We start from the raw sequence: 21,654 nt of genomic DNA, 5'->3' as shown, positions 1-21,654 counted from the left end.
CTTGATGGAAAATAAAGTCTCAGTTTATAGTAACACTCTCTCTCTCCCAATATCTATCTATCTATCTATCTATCTATCTATCTATCTATCTATCTATCTATCTATCTATCTATCTATCTATCTATCTATCTATCTATCTATCTATCTATCTATCTATCTATCTATCTATCTATCTATCTATCTATCTATCTATCTATCTATCTATCTATCTATCTATCTATCTATCTATCTATCTATCTATCTATCTATCTATCTATCTATCTATCTTTATATATGGATACCTGCGTACACATACATATAGATATGCCATGCATTCCTTTAGATTTGTTCCAACCTCTTACCATTTATTTGAGAATCCCTACTTTTCAAGTGACTGCAAATGAAGTCATTTCCGGCACTTTTTGGCCGGTGCAAGGTAACAAAAACACATGACAACTTTTAATAAAAATCATTGGTCTCTTTGTTAACGCGCACTGTCAAACATGGGGCTTTCACACGTCAGGTAAACATGATAACCAATACACAACAGAAGCAGATGTAGATTGCTTATCAATGCCGGGATAGAACAGTTGTGAATTAAGTAGAAGAAGGGCCCCTGAATTGATACTTATTATATACAGCCTGTAAGATAATGAAAAATGCAGGCTAGGAAAGGAGATGCAAATATCAATGTATTAGAAAAATACATAAAGAGGAGTGATTTGCTTTTATTCATTCAAGGCTAGAAAAAATCAACATACTATTGCAAGCATTCATACACCACCAAATAGAAATAAACAATTCTGACATTAAACGTAAAGGTGACGATGCATTTGTATCATCACCTTGAGAAGGGTCACCGAGGAATTGAGCCCAGGGCTTCTGCACTTAAACACCAGAAACACTCCACTAAACTAAGATGCCTGTTGGTGCCAACAATTCCCAAAGTTAATGCGTGTTCTAGGTGAGCAATGAACAGAATGCAGGGCTCTTTTCAAAGCGAGGTCTGTGAATCAACAGATACATCCACATGCCAATTACTTTAGTGTTTTTAGGAGAATTCACTTTCTTGGAACGAGTCTGCATGAAACCATCTTCAGGGCCTGGACAATTTCATGGCAAAACGGCACCTCTCAACATTGCAGCCAAGACAATATAACAACTGTTTCTGCCCGGTTTCGAACCGGGGACCTTTCGCGTGTGAGGCGAACGTGATAACCACTACACTACAGAAACAGATGTCTACAGTTGATTCTTCTGTGATGAAACTTCTCAAAACAGGCTATTCCAAGGGCCTCTGGTTTTAGATTTCTTTCATGCAACCTTCCCAGACAGCCCTAGCTGAACGCTTGTATATGCCATGCAAGTTCAGCATTTTTGCAAAATGCTTAAAGAGAAATGTTTCCTAGTTGCTCAGGCAGGGCAAGGTTAAAAGCATGAGACTCTAGCAAATATTCATCCACTACTGCAAAGAGAAAATTGATATTGGCTTTGAAATGCATACTGCAATACTACTTTAAAAAAGCACCAATGAAAGGGCTCGTCCGGGATTTGAACCCGGGACCTCTCGCACCCAAAGCGAGAATCATACCCCTAGACCAACGAGCCTTCGAAAGGCCCGCACCTCTGAAAAGCTAATACCAGCTCTAAGCACGCAATGAAGATCATGCTGGGGACTTTTTCATGCTTGGTCTGTGAATATACATGAAATTCAGTGTCAACTTACCCTTTCTCAAATGATATCACTATCATTTATAAGTGTCCCCTTTTATTTTGTCCCAGCATTGGACACGTCTTACAGAAAGTCAGCACTTATTTATCTATTTCTGCATTGGCTAGACCCTAAAGAGAAAGAATAAAAAGCTGTTCATAGCAACATAAGAAACACATGTTGCATTTTCTCTCAAATGCTTATTCCCTTTGTGCAAATCGGAATGCCAAGGTGAATAACTGGGCCACAGATTCTGGCTAATTATCTTTCCCTTGAATGCAAGTAGCAATAAAAACGGCCTAATGCAGGACTAAAGCATTCCATGCAAGCCTCTAACATCATAACATAACTGAGCTGCTGGTAGCAAGCTAAGCAATACCTTCCCAAAATGAGAAGTACATGTGCTAATCCGCTCAATCAGCGCTCGATCAGGCGAGATCAGGCGAGATATAGAAAAGGTGGAAAGGGTCCAAATGGCTGTCCCTTCCTTTTTAGGGTGGGTCCTTCTGACTATCATAGGATTGCTTGTAAGAGTGGCCAGGGTCAGAGAAAAAACTTTCAACCCTTCTTAGTGTTCTATCCAGAAGCAGGCATTTTCTGTGCCTTTAATTTCAGGCTTTTCCCAGCAGTCTCTGTTCTGCCTATGTAAATTAACAAAAGCAGTGCTTATTCATCACTTACTCTAATGTCCTTACTGTCCAGAAAGCTCTGCCTAAGTATGCTTTTTTTCTTTTTCAGTGAAATTCTAAATGTTTTTTCTGCCCAGTCTATGGCAGTAGAATGCTGCTCATGATGCCACATTTTGTTGAATCACCAAGGTACAACTACAGAGGAATATATGAGTCTGAACGACATGGAACTCTTAGCTAACACATCACAATGTGTGATGCTTGCCAACCAAGCACTAGATTCTGGAGCGCTGATGATCAGAACATTCTGCTCCTGAAGGAAAGGAAAGACAGCTTGATGGAAAATAAAGTCTCAGTTTATAGTAACGCTCTCTCTCTCCCAATATCTATCTATCTATCTATCTATCTATCTATCTATCTATCTATCTATCTATCTATCTATCTATCTATCTATCTATCTATCTATCTATCTATCTATCTATCTATCTATCTATCTATCTATCTATCTATCTATCTATCTATCTATCTATCTATCTATCTATCTATCTATCTATCTATCTATCTATCTATCTATCTTTATATATGGATACCTGCGTACACATACATATAGATATGCCATGCATTCCTTTAGATTTGTTCCAACCTCTTACCATTTATTTGAGAATCCCTACTTTTCAAGTGACTGCAAATGAAGTCATTTCCGGCACTTTTTGGCCGGTGCAAGGTAACAAAAACACATGACAACTTTTAATAAAAATCATTGGTCTCTTTGTTAACGCGCACTGTCAAACATGGGGCTTTCACACGTCAGGTAAACATGATAACCAATACACAACAGAAGCAGATGTAGATTGCTTATCAATGCCGGGATAGAACAGTTGTGAATTGAGTAGAAGAAGGGCCCCTGAATTGATACTTATTATATACAGCCTGTAAGATAATGAAAAATGCAGGCTAGGAAAGGAGATGCAAATATCAATGTATTTTAGATTTCTTTCATGCAACCTTCCCAGACAGCCCTAGCTGAACGCTTGTATATGCCATGCAAGTTCAGCATTTTTGCAAAATGCTTAAAGAGAAATGTTTCCTAGTTGCTCAGGCAGGGCAAGGTTAAAAGCATGAGACTCTAGCAAATATTCATCCACTACTGCAAAGAGAAAATTGATATTGGCTTTGAAATGCATACTGCAATACTACTTTAAAAAAGTACCAATGAAAGGGCTCGTCCGGGATTTGAACCCGGGACCTCTCGCACCCTAAGCGAGAATCATACCCCTAGACCAACGAGCCTTCGAAAGGCCCGCACCTCTGAAAAGCTAATACCAGCTCTAAGCACGCAATGAAGATCATGCTGGGGACTTTTTCATGCTTGGTCTGTGAATATACATGAAATTCAGTGTCAACTTACCCTTTCTCAAATGATATCACTATCATTTATAAGTGTCCCCTTTTATTTTGTCCCAGCATTGGACACGTCTTACAGAAAGTCAGCACTTATTTATCTATTTCTGCATTGGCTAGACCCTAAAGAGAAAGAATAAAAAGCTGTTCATAGCAACATAAGAAACACATGTTGCATTTTCTCTCAAATGCTTATTCCCTTTGTGCAAATCGGAATGCCAAGGTGAATAACTGGGCCACAGATTCTGGCTAATTATCTTTCCCTTGAATGCAAGTAGCAATAAAAACGGCCTAATGCAGGACTAAAGCATTCCTTGCAAGCCTCTAACATCATAACATAACTGAGCTGCTGGTAGCAAGCTAAGCAATACCTTCCCAAAATGAGAAGTACATGTGCTAATCCGCTCAATCAGCGCTCGATCAGGCTCGATCAGGCGAGATATAGAAAAGGTGGAAAGGGTCCAAATGGCTGTCCCTTCCTTTTTAGGGTGGGTCCTTCTGACTATCATAGGATTGCTTGTAAGAGTGGCCAGGGTCAGAGAAAAAACTTTCAACCCTTCTTAGTGTTCTATCCAGAAGCAGGCATTTTCTGTGCCTTTAATTTCAGGCTTTTCCCAGCAGTCTCTGTTCTGCCTATGTAAATTAACAAAAGCAGTGCTTATTCATCACTTACTCTAATGTCCTTACTGTCCAGAAAGCTCTGCCTAAGTATGCTTTTTTTCTTTTTCAGTGAAATTCTAAATGTTTTTTCTGCCCAGTCTATGGCAGTAGAATGCTGCTTATGATGCCACATTTTGTTGAATCACCAAGGTACAACTACAGAGGAATATATGAGTCTGAACGACATGGAACTCTTAGCTAACACATCACAATGTGTGATGCTTGCCAACCAAGCACTAGATTCTGGAGCGCTGATGATCAGAACATTCTGCTCCTGAAGGAAAGGAAAGACAGCTTGATGGAAAATAAAGTCTCAGTTTATAGTAACGCTCTCTCTCTCCCAATATCTATCTATCTATCTATCTATCTATTTATCTATCTATCTATCTATCTATCTATCTATCTATCTATCTATCTATCTATCTATCTATCTATCTATCTATCTATCTATCTATCTATCTATCTATCTATCTATCTATCTATCTTTATATATGGATACCTGCGTACACATACATATAGATATGCCATGCATTCCTTTAGATTTGTTCCAACCTCTTACCATTTATTTGAGAATCCCTACTTTTCAAGTGACTGCAAATGAAGTCATTTCCGGCACTTTTTGGCCGGTGCAAGGTAACAAAAACACATGACAACTTTTAATAAAAATCATTGGTCTCTTTGTTAACGCGCACTGTCAAACATGGGGCTTTCACACGTCAGGTAAACATGATAACCAATACACAACAGAAGCAGATGTAGATTGCTTATCAATGCCGGGATAGAACAGTTGTGAATTGAGTAGAAGAAGGGCCCCTGAATTGATACTTATTATATACAGCCTGTAAGATAATGAAAAATGCAGGCTAGGAAAGGAGATGCAAATATCAATGTATTAGAAAAATACATAAAGAGGAGTGATTTGCTTTTATTCATTCAAGGCTAGAAAAAATCAACATACTATTGCAAGCATTCATACACCACCAAATAGAAATAAACAATTCTGACATTAAACGTAAAGGTGACGATGCATTTGTATCATCACCTTGAGAAGGGTCACCGAGGAATTGAGCCCAGGGCTTCTGCACTTAAACACCAGAAACACTCCACTAAACTAAGATGCCTGTTGGTGCCAACAATTCCCAAAGTTAATGCGTGTTCTAGGTGAGCAATGAACAGAATGCAGGGCTCTTTTCAAAGCGAGGTCTGTGAATCAACAGATACATCCACATGCCAATTACTTTAGTGTTTTTAGGAGAATTCACTTTCTTGGAACGAGTCTGCATGAAACCATCTTCAGGGCCTGGACAATTTCATGGCAAAACGGCACCTCTCAACATTGCAGCCAAGACAATATAACAACTGTTTCTGCCCGGTTTCGAACCGGGGACCTTTCGCGTGTGAGGCGAACGTGATAACCACTACACTACAGAAACAGATGTCTACAGTTGATTCTTCTGTGATGAAACTTCTCAAAACAGGCTATTCCAAGGGCCTCTGGTTTTAGATTTCTTTCATGCAACCTTCCCAGACAGCCCTAGCTGAACGCTTGTATATGCCATGCAAGTTCAGCATTTTTGCAAAATGCTTAAAGAGAAATGTTTCCTAGTTGCTCAGGCAGGGCAAGGTTAAAAGCATGAGACTCTAGCAAATATTCATCCACTACTGCAAAGAGAAAATTGATATTGGCTTTGAAATGCATACTGCAATACTACTTTAAAAAAGCACCAATGAAAGGGCTCGTCCGGGATTTGAACCCGGGACCTCTCGCACCCAAAGCGAGAATCATACCCCTAGACCAACGAGCCTTCGAAAGGCCCGCACCTCTGAAAAGCTAATACCAGCTCTAAGCACGCAATGAAGATCATGCTGGGGACTTTTTCATGCTTGGTCTGTGAATATACATGAAATTCAGTGTCAACTTACCCTTTCTCAAATGATATCACTATCATTTATAAGTGTCCCCTTTTATTTTGTCCCAGCATTGGACACGTCTTACAGAAAGTCAGCACTTATTTATCTATTTCTGCATTGGCTAGACCCTAAAGAGAAAGAATAAAAAGCTGTTCATAGCAACATAAGAAACACATGTTGCATTTTCTCTCAAATGCTTATTCCCTTTGTGCAAATCGGAATGCCAAGGTGAATAACTGGGCCACAGATTCTGGCTAATTATCTTTCCCTTGAATGCAAGTAGCAATAAAAACGGCCTAATGCAGGACTAAAGCATTCCATGCAAGCCTCTAACATCATAACATAACTGAGCTGCTGGTAGCAAGCTAAGCAATACCTTCCCAAAATGAGAAGTACATGTGCTAATCCGCTCAATCAGCGCTCGATCAGGCTCGATCAGGCGAGATATAGAAAAGGTGGAAAGGGTCCAAATGGCTGTCCCTTCCTTTTTAGGGTGGGTCCTTCTGACTATCATAGGATTGCTTGTAAGAGTGGCCAGGGTCAGAGAAAAAACTTTCAACCCTTCTTAGTGTTCTATCCAGAAGCAGGCATTTTCTGTGCCTTTAATTTCAGGCTTTTCCCAGCAGTCTCTGTTCTGCCTATGTAAATTAACAAAAGCAGTGCTTATTCATCACTTACTCTAATGTCCTTACTGCCCAGAAAGCTCAGCCTAAGTATGCTTTTTTTCTTTTTCAGTGAAATTCTAAATGTTTTTTCTGCCCAGTCTATGGCAGTAGAATGCTGCTTATGATGCCACATTTTGTTGAATCACCAAGGTACAACTACAGAGGAATATATGAGTCTGAACGACATGGAACTCTTAGCTAACACATCACAATGTGTGATGCTTGCCAACCAAGCACTAGATTCTGGAGCGCTGATGATCAGAACATTCTGCTCCTGAAGGAAAGGAAAGACAGCTTGATGGAAAATAAAGTCTCAGTTTATAGTAACGCTCTCTCTCTCCCAATATCTATCTATCTATCTATCTATCTATCTATCTATCTATCTATCTATCTATCTATCTATCTATCTATCTATCTATCTATCTATCTATCTATCTATCTATCTATCTATCTATCTATCTATCTATCTATCTATCTATCTATCTATCTATCTATCTATCTATCTATCTATCTATCTTTATATATGGATACCTGCGTACACATACATATAGATATGCCATGCATTCCTTTAGATTTGTTCCAACCTCTTACCATTTATTTGAGAATCCCTACTTTTCAAGTGACTGCAAATGAAGTCATTTCCGGCACTTTTTGGCCGGTGCAAGGTAACAAAAACACATGACAACTTTTAATAAAAATCATTGGTCTCTTTGTTAACGCGCACTGTCAAACATGGGGCTTTCACACGTCAGGTAAACATGATAACCAATACACAACAGAAGCAGATGTAGATTGCTTATCAATGCCGGGATAGAACAGTTGTGAATTGAGTAGAAGAAGGGCCCCTGAATTGATACTTATTATATACAGCCTGTAAGATAATGAAAAATGCAGGCTAGGAAAGGAGATGCAAATATCAATGTATTTTAGATTTCTTTCATGCAACCTTCCCAGACAGCCCTAGCTGAACGCTTGTATATGCCATGCAAGTTCAGCATTTTTGCAAAATGCTTAAAGAGAAATGTTTCCTAGTTGCTCAGGCAGGGCAAGGTTAAAAGCATGAGACTCTAGCAAATATTCATCCACTACTGCAAAGAGAAAATTGATATTGGCTTTGAAATGCATACTGCAATACTACTTTAAAAAAGTACCAATGAAAGGGCTCGTCCGGGATTTGAACCCGGGACCTCTCGCACCCTAAGCGAGAATCATACCCCTAGACCAACGAGCCTTCGAAAGGCCCGCACCTCTGAAAAGCTAATACCAGCTCTAAGCACGCAATGAAGATCATGCTGGGGACTTTTTCATGCTTGGTCTGTGAATATACATGAAATTCAGTGTCAACTTACCCTTTCTCAAATGATATCACTATCATTTATAAGTGTCCCCTTTTATTTTGTCCCAGCATTGGACACGTCTTACAGAAAGTCAGCACTTATTTATCTATTTCTGCATTGGCTAGACCCTAAAGAGAAAGAATAAAAAGCTGTTCATAGCAACATAAGAAACACATGTTGCATTTTCTCTCAAATGCTTATTCCCTTTGTGCAAATCGGAATGCCAAGGTGAATAACTGGGCCACAGATTCTGGCTAATTATCTTTCCCTTGAATGCAAGTAGCAATAAAAACGGCCTAATGCAGGACTAAAGCATTCCTTGCAAGCCTCTAACATCATAACATAACTGAGCTGCTGGTAGCAAGCTAAGCAATACCTTCCCAAAATGAGAAGTACATGTGCTAATCCGCTCAATCAGCGCTCGATCAGGCTCGATCAGGCGAGATATAGAAAAGGTGGAAAGGGTCCAAATGGCTGTCCCTTCCTTTTTAGGGTGGGTCCTTCTGACTATCATAGGATTGCTTGTAAGAGTGGCCAGGGTCAGAGAAAAAACTTTCAACCCTTCTTAGTGTTCTATCCAGAAGCAGGCATTTTCTGTGCCTTTAATTTCAGGCTTTTCCCAGCAGTCTCTGTTCTGCCTATGTAAATTAACAAAAGCAGTGCTTATTCATCACTTACTCTAATGTCCTTACTGTCCAGAAAGCTCTGCCTAAGTATGCTTTTTTTCTTTTTCAGTGAAATTCTAAATGTTTTTTCTGCCCAGTCTATGGCAGTAGAATGCTGCTTATGATGCCACATTTTGTTGAATCACCAAGGTACAACTACAGAGGAATATATGAGTCTGAACGACATGGAACTCTTAGCTAACACATCACAACGTGTGATGCTTGCCAACCAAGCACTAGATTCTGGAGCGCTGATGATCAGAACATTCTGCTCCTGAAGGAAAGGAAAGACAGCTTGATGGAAAATAAAGTCTCAGTTTATAGTAACACTCTCTCTCTCCCAATATCTATCTATCTATCTATCTATCTATCTATCTATCTATCTATCTATCTATCTATCTATCTATCTATCTATCTATCTATCTATCTATCTATCTATCTATCTATCTATCTATCTATCTATCTATCTATCTATCTATCTATCTATCTATCTATCTATCTATCTATCTATCTATCTATCTATCTATCTATCTATCTATCTATCTATCTATCTATCTATCTATCTATCTTTATATATGGATACCTGCGTACACATACATATAGATATGCCATGCATTCCTTTAGATTTGTTCCAACCTCTTACCATTTATTTGAGAATCCCTACTTTTCAAGTGACTGCAAATGAAGTCATTTCCGGCACTTTTTGGCCGGTGCAAGGTAACAAAAACACATGACAACTTTTAATAAAAATCATTGGTCTCTTTGTTAACGCGCACTGTCAAACATGGGGCTTTTACACGTCAGGTAAACATGATAACCAATACACAACAGAAGCAGATGTAGATTGCTTATCAATGCCGGGATAGAACAGTTGTGAATTAAGTAGAAGAAGGGCCCCTGAATTGATACTTATTATATACAGCCTGTAAGATAATGAAAAATGCAGGCTAGGAAAGGAGATGCAAATATCAATGTATTAGAAAAATACATAAAGAGGAGTGATTTGCTTTTATTCATTCAAGGCTAGAAAAAATCAACATACTATTGCAAGCATTCATACACCACCAAATAGAAATAAACAATTCTGACATTAAACGTAAAGGTGACGATGCATTTGTATCATCACCTTGAGAAGGGTCACCGAGGAATTGAGCCCAGGGCTTCTGCACTTAAACACCAGAAACACTCCACTAAACTAAGATGCCTGTTGGTGCCAACAATTCCCAAAGTTAATGCGTGTTCTAGGTGAGCAATGAACAGAATGCAGGGCTCTTTTCAAAGCGAGGTCTGTGAATCAACAGATACATCCACATGCCAATTACTTTAGTGTTTTTAGGAGAATTCACTTTCTTGGAACGAGTCTGCATGAAACCATCTTCAGGGCCTGGACAATTTCATGGCAAAACGGCACCTCTCAACATTGCAGCCAAGACAATATAACAACTGTTTCTGCCCGGTTTCGAACCGGGGACCTTTCGCGTGTGAGGCGAACGTGATAACCACTACACTACAGAAACAGATGTCTACAGTTGATTCTTCTGTGATGAAACTTCTCAAAACAGGCTATTCCAAGGGCCTCTGGTTTTAGATTTCTTTCATGCAACCTTCCCAGACAGCCCTAGCTGAACGCTTGTATATGCCATGCAAGTTCAGCATTTTTGCAAAATGCTTAAAGAGAAATGTTTCCTAGTTGCTCAGGCAGGGCAAGGTTAAAAGCATGAGACTCTAGCAAATATTCATCCACTACTGCAAAGAGAAAATTGATATTGGCTTTGAAATGCATACTGCAATACTACTTTAAAAAAGCACCAATGAAAGGGCTCGTCCGGGATTTGAACCCGGGACCTCTCGCACCCAAAGCGAGAATCATACCCCTAGACCAACGAGCCTTCGAAAGGCCCGCACCTCTGAAAAGCTAATACCAGCTCTAAGCACGCAATGAAGATCATGCTGGGGACTTTTTCATGCTTGGTCTGTGAATATACATGAAATTCAGTGTCAACTTACCCTTTCTCAAATGATATCACTATCATTTATAAGTGTCCCCTTTTATTTTGTCCCAGCATTGGACACGTCTTACAGAAAGTCAGCACTTATTTATCTATTTCTGCATTGGCTAGACCCTAAAGAGAAAGAATAAAAAGCTGTTCATAGCAACATAAGAAACACATGTTGCATTTTCTCTCAAATGCTTATTCCCTTTGTGCAAATCGGAATGCCAAGGTGAATAACTGGGCCACAGATTCTGGCTAATTATCTTTCCCTTGAATGCAAGTAGCAATAAAAACGGCCTAATGCAGGACTAAAGCATTCCATGCAAGCCTCTAACATCATAACATAACTGAGCTGCTGGTAGCAAGCTAAGCAATACCTTCCCAAAATGAGAAGTACATGTGCTAATCCGCTCAATCAGCGCTCGATCAGGCGAGATCAGGCGAGATATAGAAAAGGTGGAAAGGGTCCAAATGGCTGTCCCTTCCTTTTTAGGGTGGGTCCTTCTGACTATCATAGGATTGCTTGTAAGAGTGGCCAGGGTCAGAGAAAAAACTTTCAACCCTTCTTAGTGTTCTATCCAGAAGCAGGCATTTTCTGTGCCTTTAATTTCAGGCTTTTCCCAGCAGTCTCTGTTCTGCCTATGTAAATTAACAAAAGCAGTGCTTATTCATCACTTACTCTAATGTCCTTACTGTCCAGAAAGCTCTGCCTAAGTATGCTTTTTTTCTTTTTCAGTGAAATTCTAAATGTTTTTTCTGCCCAGTCTATGGCAGTAGAATGCTGCTCATGATGCCACATTTTGTTGAATCACCAAGGTACAACTACAGAGGAATATATGAGTCTGAACGACATGGAACTCTTAGCTAACACATCACAATGTGTGATGCTTGCCAACCAAGCACTAGATTCTGGAGCGCTGATGATCAGAACATTCTGCTCCTGAAGGAAAGGAAAGACAGCTTGATGGAAAATAAAGTCTCAGTTTATAGTAACGCTCTCTCTCTCCCAATATCTATCTATCTATCTATCTATCTATCTATCTATCTATCTATCTATCTATCTATCTATCTATCTATCTATCTATCTATCTATCTATCTATCTATCTATCTATCTATCTATCTATCTATCTATCTATCTATCTATCTATCTATCTATCTATCTATCTATCTATCTATCTATCTATCTATCTATCTATCTATCTATCTTTATATATGGATACCTGCGTACACATACATATAGATATGCCATGCATTCCTTTAGATTTGTTCCAACCTCTTACCATTTATTTGAGAATCCCTACTTTTCAAGTGACTGCAAATGAAGTCATTTCCGGCACTTTTTGGCCGGTGCAAGGTAACAAAAACACATGACAACTTTTAATAAAAATCATTGGTCTCTTTGTTAACGCGCACTGTCAAACATGGGGCTTTCACACGTCAGGTAAACATGATAACCAATACACAACAGAAGCAGATGTAGATTGCTTATCAATGCCGGGATAGAACAGTTGTGAATTGAGTAGAAGAAGGGCCCCTGAATTGATACTTATTATATACAGCCTGTAAGATAATGAAAAATGCAGGCTAGGAAAGGAGATGCAAATATCAATGTATTTTAGATTTCTTTCATGCAACCTTCCCAGACAGCCCTAGCTGAACGCTTGTATATGCCATGCAAGTTCAGCATTTTTGCAAAATGCTTAAAGAGAAATGTTTCCTAGTTGCTCAGGCAGGGCAAGGTTAAAAGCATGAGACTCTAGCAAATATTCATCCACTACTGCAAAGAGAAAATTGATATTGGCTTTGAAATGCATACTGCAATACTACTTTAAAAAAGTACCAATGAAAGGGCTCGTCCGGGATTTGAACCCGGGACCTCTCGCACCCTAAGCGAGAATCATACCCCTAGACCAACGAGCCTTCGAAAGGCCCGCACCTCTGAAAAGCTAATACCAGCTCTAAGCACGCAATGAAGATCATGCTGGGGACTTTTTCATGCTTGGTCTGTGAATATACATGAAATTCAGTGTCAACTTACCCTTTCTCAAATGATATCACTATCATTTATAAGTGTCCCCTTTTATTTTGTCCCAGCATTGGACACGTCTTACAGAAAGTCAGCACTTATTTATCTATTTCTGCATTGGCTAGACCCTAAAGAGAAAGAATAAAAAGCTGTTCATAGCAACATAAGAAACACATGTTGCATTTTCTCTCAAATGCTTATTCCCTTTGTGCAAATCGGAATGCCAAGGTGAATAACTGGGCCACAGATTCTGGCTAATTATCTTTCCCTTGAATGCAAGTAGCAATAAAAACGGCCTAATGCAGGACTAAAGCATTCCTTGCAAGCCTCTAACATCATAACATAACTGAGCTGCTGGTAGCAAGCTAAGCAATACCTTCCCAAAATGAGAAGTACATGTGCTAATCCGCTCAATCAGCGCTCGATCAGGCTCGATCAGGCGAGATATAGAAAAGGTGGAAAGGGTCCAAATGGCTGTCCCTTCCTTTTTAGGGTGGGTCCTTCTGACTATCATAGGATTGCTTGTAAGAGTGGCCAGGGTCAGAGAAAAAACTTTCAACCCTTCTTAGTGTTCTATCCAGAAGCAGGCATTTTCTGTGCCTTTAATTTCAGGCTTTTCCCAGCAGTCTCTGTTCTGCCTATGTAAATTAACAAAAGCAGTGCTTATTCATCACTTACTCTAATGTCCTTACTGTCCAGAAAGCTCTGCCTAAGTATGCTTTTTTTCTTTTTCAGTGAAATTCTAAATGTTTTTTCTGCCCAGTCTATGGCAGTAGAATGCTGCTTATGATGCCACATTTTGTTGAATCACCAAGGTACAACTACAGAGGAATATATGAGTCTGAACGACATGGAACTCTTAGCTAACACATCACAATGTGTGATGCTTGCCAACCAAGCACTAGATTCTGGAGCGCTGATGATCAGAACATTCTGCTCCTGAAGGAAAGGAAAGACAGCTTGATGGAAAATAAAGTCTCAGTTTATAGTAACGCTCTCTCTCTCCCAATATCTATCTATCTATCTATCTATCTATTTATCTATCTATCTATCTATCTATCTATCTATCTATCTATCTATCTATCTATCTATCTATCTATCTATCTATCTATCTATCTATCTATCTATCTATCTATCTATCTATCTATCTATCTTTATATATGGATACCTGCGTACACATACATATAGATATGCCATGCATTCCTTTAGATTTGTTCCAACCTCTTACCATTTATTTGAGAATCCCTACTTTTCAAGTGACTGCAAATGAAGTCATTTCCGGCACTTTTTGGCCGGTGCAAGGTAACAAAAACACATGACAACTTTTAATAAAAATCATTGGTCTCTTTGTTAACGCGCACTGTCAAACATGGGGCTTTCACACGTCAGGTAAACATGATAACCAATACACAACAGAAGCAGATGTAGATTGCTTATCAATGCCGGGATAGAACAGTTGTGAATTGAGTAGAAGAAGGGCCCCTGAATTGATACTTATTATATACAGCCTGTAAGATAATGAAAAATGCAGGCTAGGAAAGGAGATGCAAATATCAATGTATTAGAAAAATACATAAAGAGGAGTGATTTGCTTTTATTCATTCAAGGCTAGAAAAAATCAACATACTATTGCAAGCATTCATACACCACCAAATAGAAATAAACAATTCTGACATTAAACGTAAAGGTGACGATGCATTTGTATCATCACCTTGAGAAGGGTCACCGAGGAATTGAGCCCAGGGCTTCTGCACTTAAACACCAGAAACACTCCACTAAACTAAGATGCCTGTTGGTGCCAACAATTCCCAAAGTTAATGCGTGTTCTAGGTGAGCAATGAACAGAATGCAGGGCTCTTTTCAAAGCGAGGTCTGTGAATCAACAGATACATCCACATGCCAATTACTTTAGTGTTTTTAGGAGAATTCACTTTCTTGGAACGAGTCTGCATGAAACCATCTTCAGGGCCTGGACAATTTCATGGCAAAACGGCACCTCTCAACATTGCAGCCAAGACAATATAACAACTGTTTCTGCCCGGTTTCGAACCGGGGACCTTTCGCGTGTGAGGCGAACGTGATAACCACTACACTACAGAAACAGATGTCTACAGTTGATTCTTCTGTGATGAAACTTCTCAAAACAGGCTATTCCAAGGGCCTCTGGTTTTAGATTTCTTTCATGCAACCTTCCCAGACAGCCCTAGCTGAACGCTTGTATATGCCATGCAAGTTCAGCATTTTTGCAAAATGCTTAAAGAGAAATGTTTCCTAGTTGCTCAGGCAGGGCAAGGTTAAAAGCATGAGACTCTAGCAAATATTCATCCACTACTGCAAAGAGAAAATTGATATTGGCTTTGAAATGCATACTGCAATACTACTTTAAAAAAGCACCAATGAAAGGGCTCGTCCGGGATTTGAACCCGGGACCTCTCGCACCCAAAGCGAGAATCATACCCCTAGACCAACGAGCCTTCGAAAGGCCCGCACCTCTGAAAAGCTAATACCAGCTCTAAGCACGCAATGAAGATCATGCTGGGGACTTTTTCATGCTTGGTCTGTGAATATACATGAAATTCAGTGTCAACTTACCCTTTCTCAAATGATATCACTATCATTTATAAGTGTCCCCTTTTATTTTGTCCCAGCATTGGACACGTCTTACAGAAAGTCAGCACTTATTTATCTATTTCTGCATTGGCTAGACCCTAAAGAGAAAGAATAAAAAGCTGTTCATAGCAACATAAGAAACACATGTTGCATTTTCTCTCAAATGCTTATTCCCTTTGTGCAAATCGGAATGCCAAGGTGAATAACTGGGCCACAGATTCTGGCTAATTATCTTTCCCTTGAATGCAAGTAGCAATAAAAACGGCCTAATGCAGGACTAAAGCATTCCATGCAAGCCTCTAACATCATAACATAACTGAGCTGCTGGTAGCAAGCTAAGCAATACCTTCCCAAAATGAGAAGTACATGTGCTAATCCGCTCAATCAGCGCTCGATCAGGCTCGATCAGGCGAGATATAGAAAAGGTGGAAAGGGTCCAAATGGCTGTCCCTTCCTTTTTAGGGTGGGTCCTTCTGACTATCATAGGATTGCTTGTAAGAGTGGCCAGGGTCAGAGAAAAAACTTTCAACCCTTCTTAGTGTTCTATCCAGAAGCAGGCATTTTCTGTGCCTTTAATTTCAGGCTTTTCCCAGCAGTCTCTGTTCTGCCTATGTAAATTAACAAAAGCAGTGCTTATTCATCACTTACTCTAATGTCCTTACTGCCCAGAAAGCTCAGCCTAAGTATGCTTTTTTTCTTTTTCAGTGAAATTCTAAATGTTTTTTCTGCCCAGTCTATGGCAGTAGAATGCTGCTTATGATGCCACATTTTGTTGAATCACCAAGGTACAACTACAGAGGAATATATGAGTCTGAACGACATGGAACTCTTAGCTAACACATCACAATGTGTGATGCTTGCCAACCAAGCACTAGATTCTGGAGCGCTGATGATCAGAACATTCTGCTCCTGAAGGAAAGGAAAGACAGCTTGATGGAAAATAAAGTCTCAGTTTATAGTAACGCTCTCTCTCTCCCAATATCTATCTATCTATCTATCTATCTATCTATCTATCTATCTATCTATCTATCTATCTATCTATCTATCTATCTATCTATCTATCTATCTATCTATCTATCTATCTATCTATCTATCTATCTATCTATCTATCTATCTATCTATCTTTATATATGGATACCTGCGTACACATACATATAGATATGCCATGCATTCCTTTAGATTTGTTCCAACCTCTTACCATTTATTTGAGAATCCCTACTTTTCAAGTGACTGCAAATGAAGTCATTTCCGGCACTTTTTGGCCGGTGCAAGGTAACAAAAACACATGACAACTTTTAATAAAAATCATTGGTCTCTTTGTTAACGCGCACTGTCAAACATGGGGCTTTCACACGTCAGGTAAACATGATAACCAATACACAACAGAAGCAGATGTAGATTGCTTATCAATGCCGGGATAGAACAGTTGTGAATTGAGTAGAAGAAGGGCCCCTGAATTGATACTTATTATATACAGCCTGTAAGATAATGAAAAATGCAGGCTAGGAAAGGAGATGCAAATATCAATGTATTTTAGATTTCTTTCATGCAACCTTCCCAGACAGCCCTAGCTGAACGCTTGTATATGCCATGCAAGTTCAGCATTTTTGCAAAATGCTTAAAGAGAAATGTTTCCTAGTTGCTCAGGCAGGGCAAGGTTAAAAGCATGAGACTCTAGCAAATATTCATCCACTACTGCAAAGAGAAAATTGATATTGGCTTTGAAATGCATACTGCAATACTACTTTAAAAAAGTACCAATGAAAGGGCTCGTCTGGGATTTGAACCCGGGACCTCTCGCACCCTAAGCGAGAATCATACCCCTAGACCAACGAGCCTTCGAAAGGCCCGCACCTCTGAAAAGCTAATACCAGCTCTAAGCACGCAATGAAGATCATGCTGGGGACTTTTTCATGCTTGGTCTGTGAATATACATGAAATTCAGTGTCAACTTACCCTTTCTCAAATGATATCACTATCATTTATAAGTGTCCCCTTTTATTTTGTCCCAGCATTGGACACGTCTTACAGAAAGTCAGCACTTATTTATCTATTTCTGCATTGGCTAGACCCTAAAGAGAAAGAATAAAAAGCTGTTCATAGCAACATAAGAAACACATGTTGCATTTTCTCTCAAATGCTTATTCCCTTTGTGCAAATCGGAATGCCAAGGTGAATAACTGGGCCACAGATTCTGGCTAATTATCTTTCCCTTGAATGCAAGTAGCAATAAAAACGGCCTAATGCAGGACTAAAGCATTCCTTGCAAGCCTCTAACATCATAACATAACTGAGCTGCTGGTAGCAAGCTAAGCAATACCTTCCCAAAATGAGAAGTACATGTGCTAATCCGCTCAATCAGCGCTCGATCAGGCTCGATCAGGCGAGATATAGAAAAGGTGGAAAGGGTCCAAATGGCTGTCCCTTCCTTTTTAGGGTGGGTCCTTCTGACTATCATAGGATTGCTTGTAAGAGTGGCCAGGGTCAGAGAAAAAACTTTCAACCCTTCTTAGTGTTCTATCCAGAAGCAGGCATTTTCTGTGCCTTTAATTTCAGGCTTTTCCCAGCAGTCTCTGTTCTGCCTATGTAAATTAACAAAAGCAGTGCTTATTCATCACTTACTCTAATGTCCTTACTGTCCAGAAAGCTCTGCCTAAGTATGCTTTTTTTCTTTTTCAGTGAAATTCTAAATGTTTTTTCTGCCCAGTCTATGGCAGTAGAATGCTGCTTATGATGCCACATTTTGTTGAATCACCAAGGTACAACTACAGAGGAATATATGAGTCTGAACGACATGGAACTCTTAGCTAACACATCACAACGTGTGATGCTTGCCAACCAAGCACTAGATTCTGGAGCGCTGATGATCAGAACATTCTGCTCCTGAAGGAAAGGAAAGACAGCTTGATGGAAAATAAAGTCTCAGTTTATAGTAACACTCTCTCTCTCCCAATATCTATCTATCTATCTATCTATCTATCTATCTATCTATCTATCTATCTATCTATCTATCTATCTATCTATCTATCTATCTATCTATCTATCTATCTATCTATCTATCTATCTATCTATCTATCTATCTATCTATCTATCTATCTATCTATCTATCTTTATATATGGATACCTGCGTACACATACATATAGATATGCCATGCATTCCTTTAGATTTGTTCCAACCTCTTACCATTTATTTGAGAATCCCTACTTTTCAAGTGACTGCAAATGAAGTCATTTCCGGCACTTTTTGGCCGGTGCAAGGTAACAAAAACACATGACAACTTTTAATAAAAATCATTGGTCTCTTTGTTAACGCGCACTGTCAAACATGGGGCTTTCACACGTCAGGTAAACATGATAACCAATACACAACAGAAGCAGATGTAGATTGATTATCAATGCCGGGATAGAACAGTTGTGAATTAAGTAGAAGAAGGGCCCCTGAATTGATACTTATTATATACAGCCTGTAAGATAATGAAAAATGCAGGCTAGGAAAGGAGATGCAAATATCAATGTATTAGAAAAATACATAAAGAGGAGTGATTTGCTTTTATTCATTCAAGGCTAGAAAAAATCAACATACTATTGCAAGCATTCATACACCACCAAATAGAAATAAACAATTCTGACATTAAACGTAAAGGTGACGATGCATTTGTATCATCACCTTGAGAAGGGTCACCAAGGAATTGAGCCCAGGGCTTCTGCACTTAAACACCAGAAACACTCCACTAAACTAAGATGCCTGTTGGTGCCAACAATTCCCAAAGTTAATGCGTGTTCTAGGTGAGCAATGAACAGAATGCAGGGCTCTTTTCAAAGCGAGGTCTGTGAATCAACAGATACATCCACATGCCAATTACTTTAGTGTTTTTAGGAGAATTCACTTTCTTGGAACGAGTCTGCATGAAACCATCTTCAGGGCCTGGACAATTTCATGGCAAAACGGCACCTCTCAACATTGCAGCCAAGACAATATAACAACTGTTTCTGCCCGGTTTCGAACCGGGGACCTTTCGCGTGTGAGGCGAACGTGATAACCACTACACTACAGAAACAGATGTCTACAGTTGATTCTTCTGTGATGAAACTTCTCAAAACAGGCTATTCCAAGGGCCTCTGGTTTTAGATTTCTTTCATGCAACCTTCCCAGACAGCCCTAGCTGAACGCTTGTATATGCCATGCAAGTTCAGCATTTTTGCAAAATGCTTAAAGAGAAATGTTTCCTAGTTGCTCAGGCAGGGCAAGGTTAAAAGCATGAGACTCTAGCAAATATTCATCCACTACTGCAAAGAGAAAATTGATATTGGCTTTGAAATGCATACTGCAATACTACTTTAAAAAAGCACCAATGAAAGGGCTCGTCCGGGATTTGAACCCGGGACCTCTCGCACCCAAAGCGAGAATCATACCCCTAGACCAACGAGCCTTCGAAAGGCCCGCACCTCTGAAAAGCTAATACCAGCTCTAAGCACGCAATGAAGATCATGCTGGGGACTTTTTCATGCTTGGTCTGTGAATATACATGAAATTCAGTGTCAACTTACCCTTTCTCAAATGATATCACTATCATTTATAAGTGTCCCCTTTTATTTTGTCCCAGCATTGGACACGTCTTACAGAAAGTCAGCACTTATTTATCTATTTCTGCATTGGCTAGACCCTAAAGAGAAAGAATAAAAAGCTGTTCATAGCAACATAAGAAACACATGTTGCATTTTCTCTCAAATGCTTATTCCCTTTGTGCAAATCGGAATGCCAAGGTGAATAACTGGGCCACAGATTCTGGCTAATTATCTTTCCCTTGAATGCAAGTAGCAATAAAAACGGCCTAATGCAGGACTAAAGCATTCCATGCAAGCCTCTAACATCATAACATAACTGAGCTGCTGGTAGCAAGCTAAGCAATACCTTCCCAAAATGAGAAGTACATGTGCTAATCCGCTCAATCAGCGCTCGATCAGGCTCGATCAGGCGAGATATAGAAAAGGTGGAAAGGGTCCAAATGGCTGTCCCTTCCTTTTTAGGGTGGGTCCTTCTGACTATCATAGGATTGCTTGTAAGAGTGGCCAGGGTCAGAGAAAAAACTTTCAACCCTTCTTAGTGTTCTATCCAGAAGCAGGCATTTTCTGTGCCTTTAATTTCAGGCTTTTCCCAGCAGTCTCTGTTCTGCCTATGTAAATTAACAAAAGCAGTGCTTATTCATCACTTACTCTAATGTCCTTACTGTCCAGAAAGCTCTGCCTAAGTATGCTTTTTTTCTTTTTCAGTGAAATTCTAAATGTTTTTTCTGCCCAGTCTATGGCAGTAGAATGCTGCTTATGATGCCACATTTTGTTGAATCACCAAGGTACAACTACAGAGGAATATATGAGTCTGAACGACATGGAACTCTTAGCTAACACATCACAATGTGTGATGCTTGCCAACCAAGCACTAGATTCTGGAGCGCTGATGATCAGAACATTCTGCTCCTGAAGGAAAGGAAAGACAGCTTGATGGAAAATAAAGTCTCAGTTTATAGTAACACTCTCTCTCTCCCAATATCTATCTATCTATCTATCTATCTATCTATCTATCTATCTATCTATCTATCTATCTATCTATCTATCTATCTATCTATCTATCTATCTATCTATCTATCTATCTATCTATCTATCTATCTATCTATCTATCTATCTATCTATCTATCTATCTATCTATCTATCTATCTATCTTTATATATGGATACCTGCGTACACATACATATAGATATGCCATGCATTCCTTTAGATTTGTTCCAACCTCTTACCATTTATTTGAGAATCCCTACTTTTCAAGTGACTGCAAATGAAGTCATTTCCGGCACTTTTTGGCCGGTGCAAGGTAACAAAAACACATGACAACTTTTAATAAAAATCATTGGTCTCTTTGTTAACGCGCACTGTCAAACATGGGGCTTTCACACGTCAGGTAAACATGATAACCAATACACAACAGAAGCAGATGTAGATTGCTTATCAATGCCGGGATAGAACAGTTGTGAATTAAGTAGAAGAAGGGCCCCTGAATTGATACTTATTAT

The 21,654-nt window shown here is 39.4% G+C and overlaps 14 non-coding genes across 14 annotated transcripts; all 14 read right to left on the bottom strand.

Moving 5' to 3' along the window:
* Nucleotides 1–1,142: 1,142 nt before the first annotated feature.
* Nucleotides 1,143–1,215, bottom strand: TRNAV-CAC (transfer RNA valine (anticodon CAC)). The gene has a single exon. It is a non-coding gene; the product is annotated as a tRNA-Val (tRNA).
* A 300-nt stretch (nt 1,216–1,515) lies between these two features.
* TRNAP-UGG (transfer RNA proline (anticodon UGG)) lies at nt 1,516–1,587 on the bottom strand. Its single transcript has one exon. It is a non-coding gene; the product is annotated as a tRNA-Pro (tRNA).
* A 1,950-nt stretch (nt 1,588–3,537) lies between these two features.
* Nucleotides 3,538–3,609, bottom strand: TRNAP-AGG (transfer RNA proline (anticodon AGG)). Its single transcript has one exon. It is a non-coding gene; the product is annotated as a tRNA-Pro (tRNA).
* A 2,131-nt stretch (nt 3,610–5,740) lies between these two features.
* On the bottom strand, nt 5,741–5,813 carry TRNAV-CAC (transfer RNA valine (anticodon CAC)). The gene has a single exon. It is a non-coding gene; the product is annotated as a tRNA-Val (tRNA).
* Nucleotides 5,814–6,113: 300 nt separating this feature from the next.
* On the bottom strand, nt 6,114–6,185 carry TRNAP-UGG (transfer RNA proline (anticodon UGG)). Its single transcript has one exon. It is a non-coding gene; the product is annotated as a tRNA-Pro (tRNA).
* A 1,930-nt stretch (nt 6,186–8,115) lies between these two features.
* Nucleotides 8,116–8,187, bottom strand: TRNAP-AGG (transfer RNA proline (anticodon AGG)). The gene has a single exon. It is a non-coding gene; the product is annotated as a tRNA-Pro (tRNA).
* A 2,215-nt stretch (nt 8,188–10,402) lies between these two features.
* TRNAV-CAC (transfer RNA valine (anticodon CAC)) lies at nt 10,403–10,475 on the bottom strand. The gene has a single exon. It is a non-coding gene; the product is annotated as a tRNA-Val (tRNA).
* Nucleotides 10,476–10,775: 300 nt separating this feature from the next.
* On the bottom strand, nt 10,776–10,847 carry TRNAP-UGG (transfer RNA proline (anticodon UGG)). The gene has a single exon. It is a non-coding gene; the product is annotated as a tRNA-Pro (tRNA).
* A 1,954-nt stretch (nt 10,848–12,801) lies between these two features.
* On the bottom strand, nt 12,802–12,873 carry TRNAP-AGG (transfer RNA proline (anticodon AGG)). The gene has a single exon. It is a non-coding gene; the product is annotated as a tRNA-Pro (tRNA).
* A 2,135-nt stretch (nt 12,874–15,008) lies between these two features.
* Nucleotides 15,009–15,081, bottom strand: TRNAV-CAC (transfer RNA valine (anticodon CAC)). Its single transcript has one exon. It is a non-coding gene; the product is annotated as a tRNA-Val (tRNA).
* Nucleotides 15,082–15,381: 300 nt separating this feature from the next.
* On the bottom strand, nt 15,382–15,453 carry TRNAP-UGG (transfer RNA proline (anticodon UGG)). The gene has a single exon. It is a non-coding gene; the product is annotated as a tRNA-Pro (tRNA).
* Nucleotides 15,454–17,355: 1,902 nt separating this feature from the next.
* TRNAP-AGG (transfer RNA proline (anticodon AGG)) lies at nt 17,356–17,427 on the bottom strand. The gene has a single exon. It is a non-coding gene; the product is annotated as a tRNA-Pro (tRNA).
* Nucleotides 17,428–19,574: 2,147 nt separating this feature from the next.
* Nucleotides 19,575–19,647, bottom strand: TRNAV-CAC (transfer RNA valine (anticodon CAC)). Its single transcript has one exon. It is a non-coding gene; the product is annotated as a tRNA-Val (tRNA).
* A 300-nt stretch (nt 19,648–19,947) lies between these two features.
* Nucleotides 19,948–20,019, bottom strand: TRNAP-UGG (transfer RNA proline (anticodon UGG)). The gene has a single exon. It is a non-coding gene; the product is annotated as a tRNA-Pro (tRNA).
* Between the last annotated feature and the right edge of the window lie 1,635 nt (nt 20,020–21,654).

Source organism: Lissotriton vulgaris, unplaced genomic scaffold (assembly GCF_964263255.1).
Source record: "Lissotriton vulgaris unplaced genomic scaffold, aLisVul1.2 SCAFFOLD_595, whole genome shotgun sequence".
NCBI classification, from domain to species: domain Eukaryota; kingdom Metazoa; phylum Chordata; class Amphibia; order Caudata; family Salamandridae; genus Lissotriton; species Lissotriton vulgaris.
This window is presented reverse-complemented; position numbering and strand designations above follow the sequence as displayed.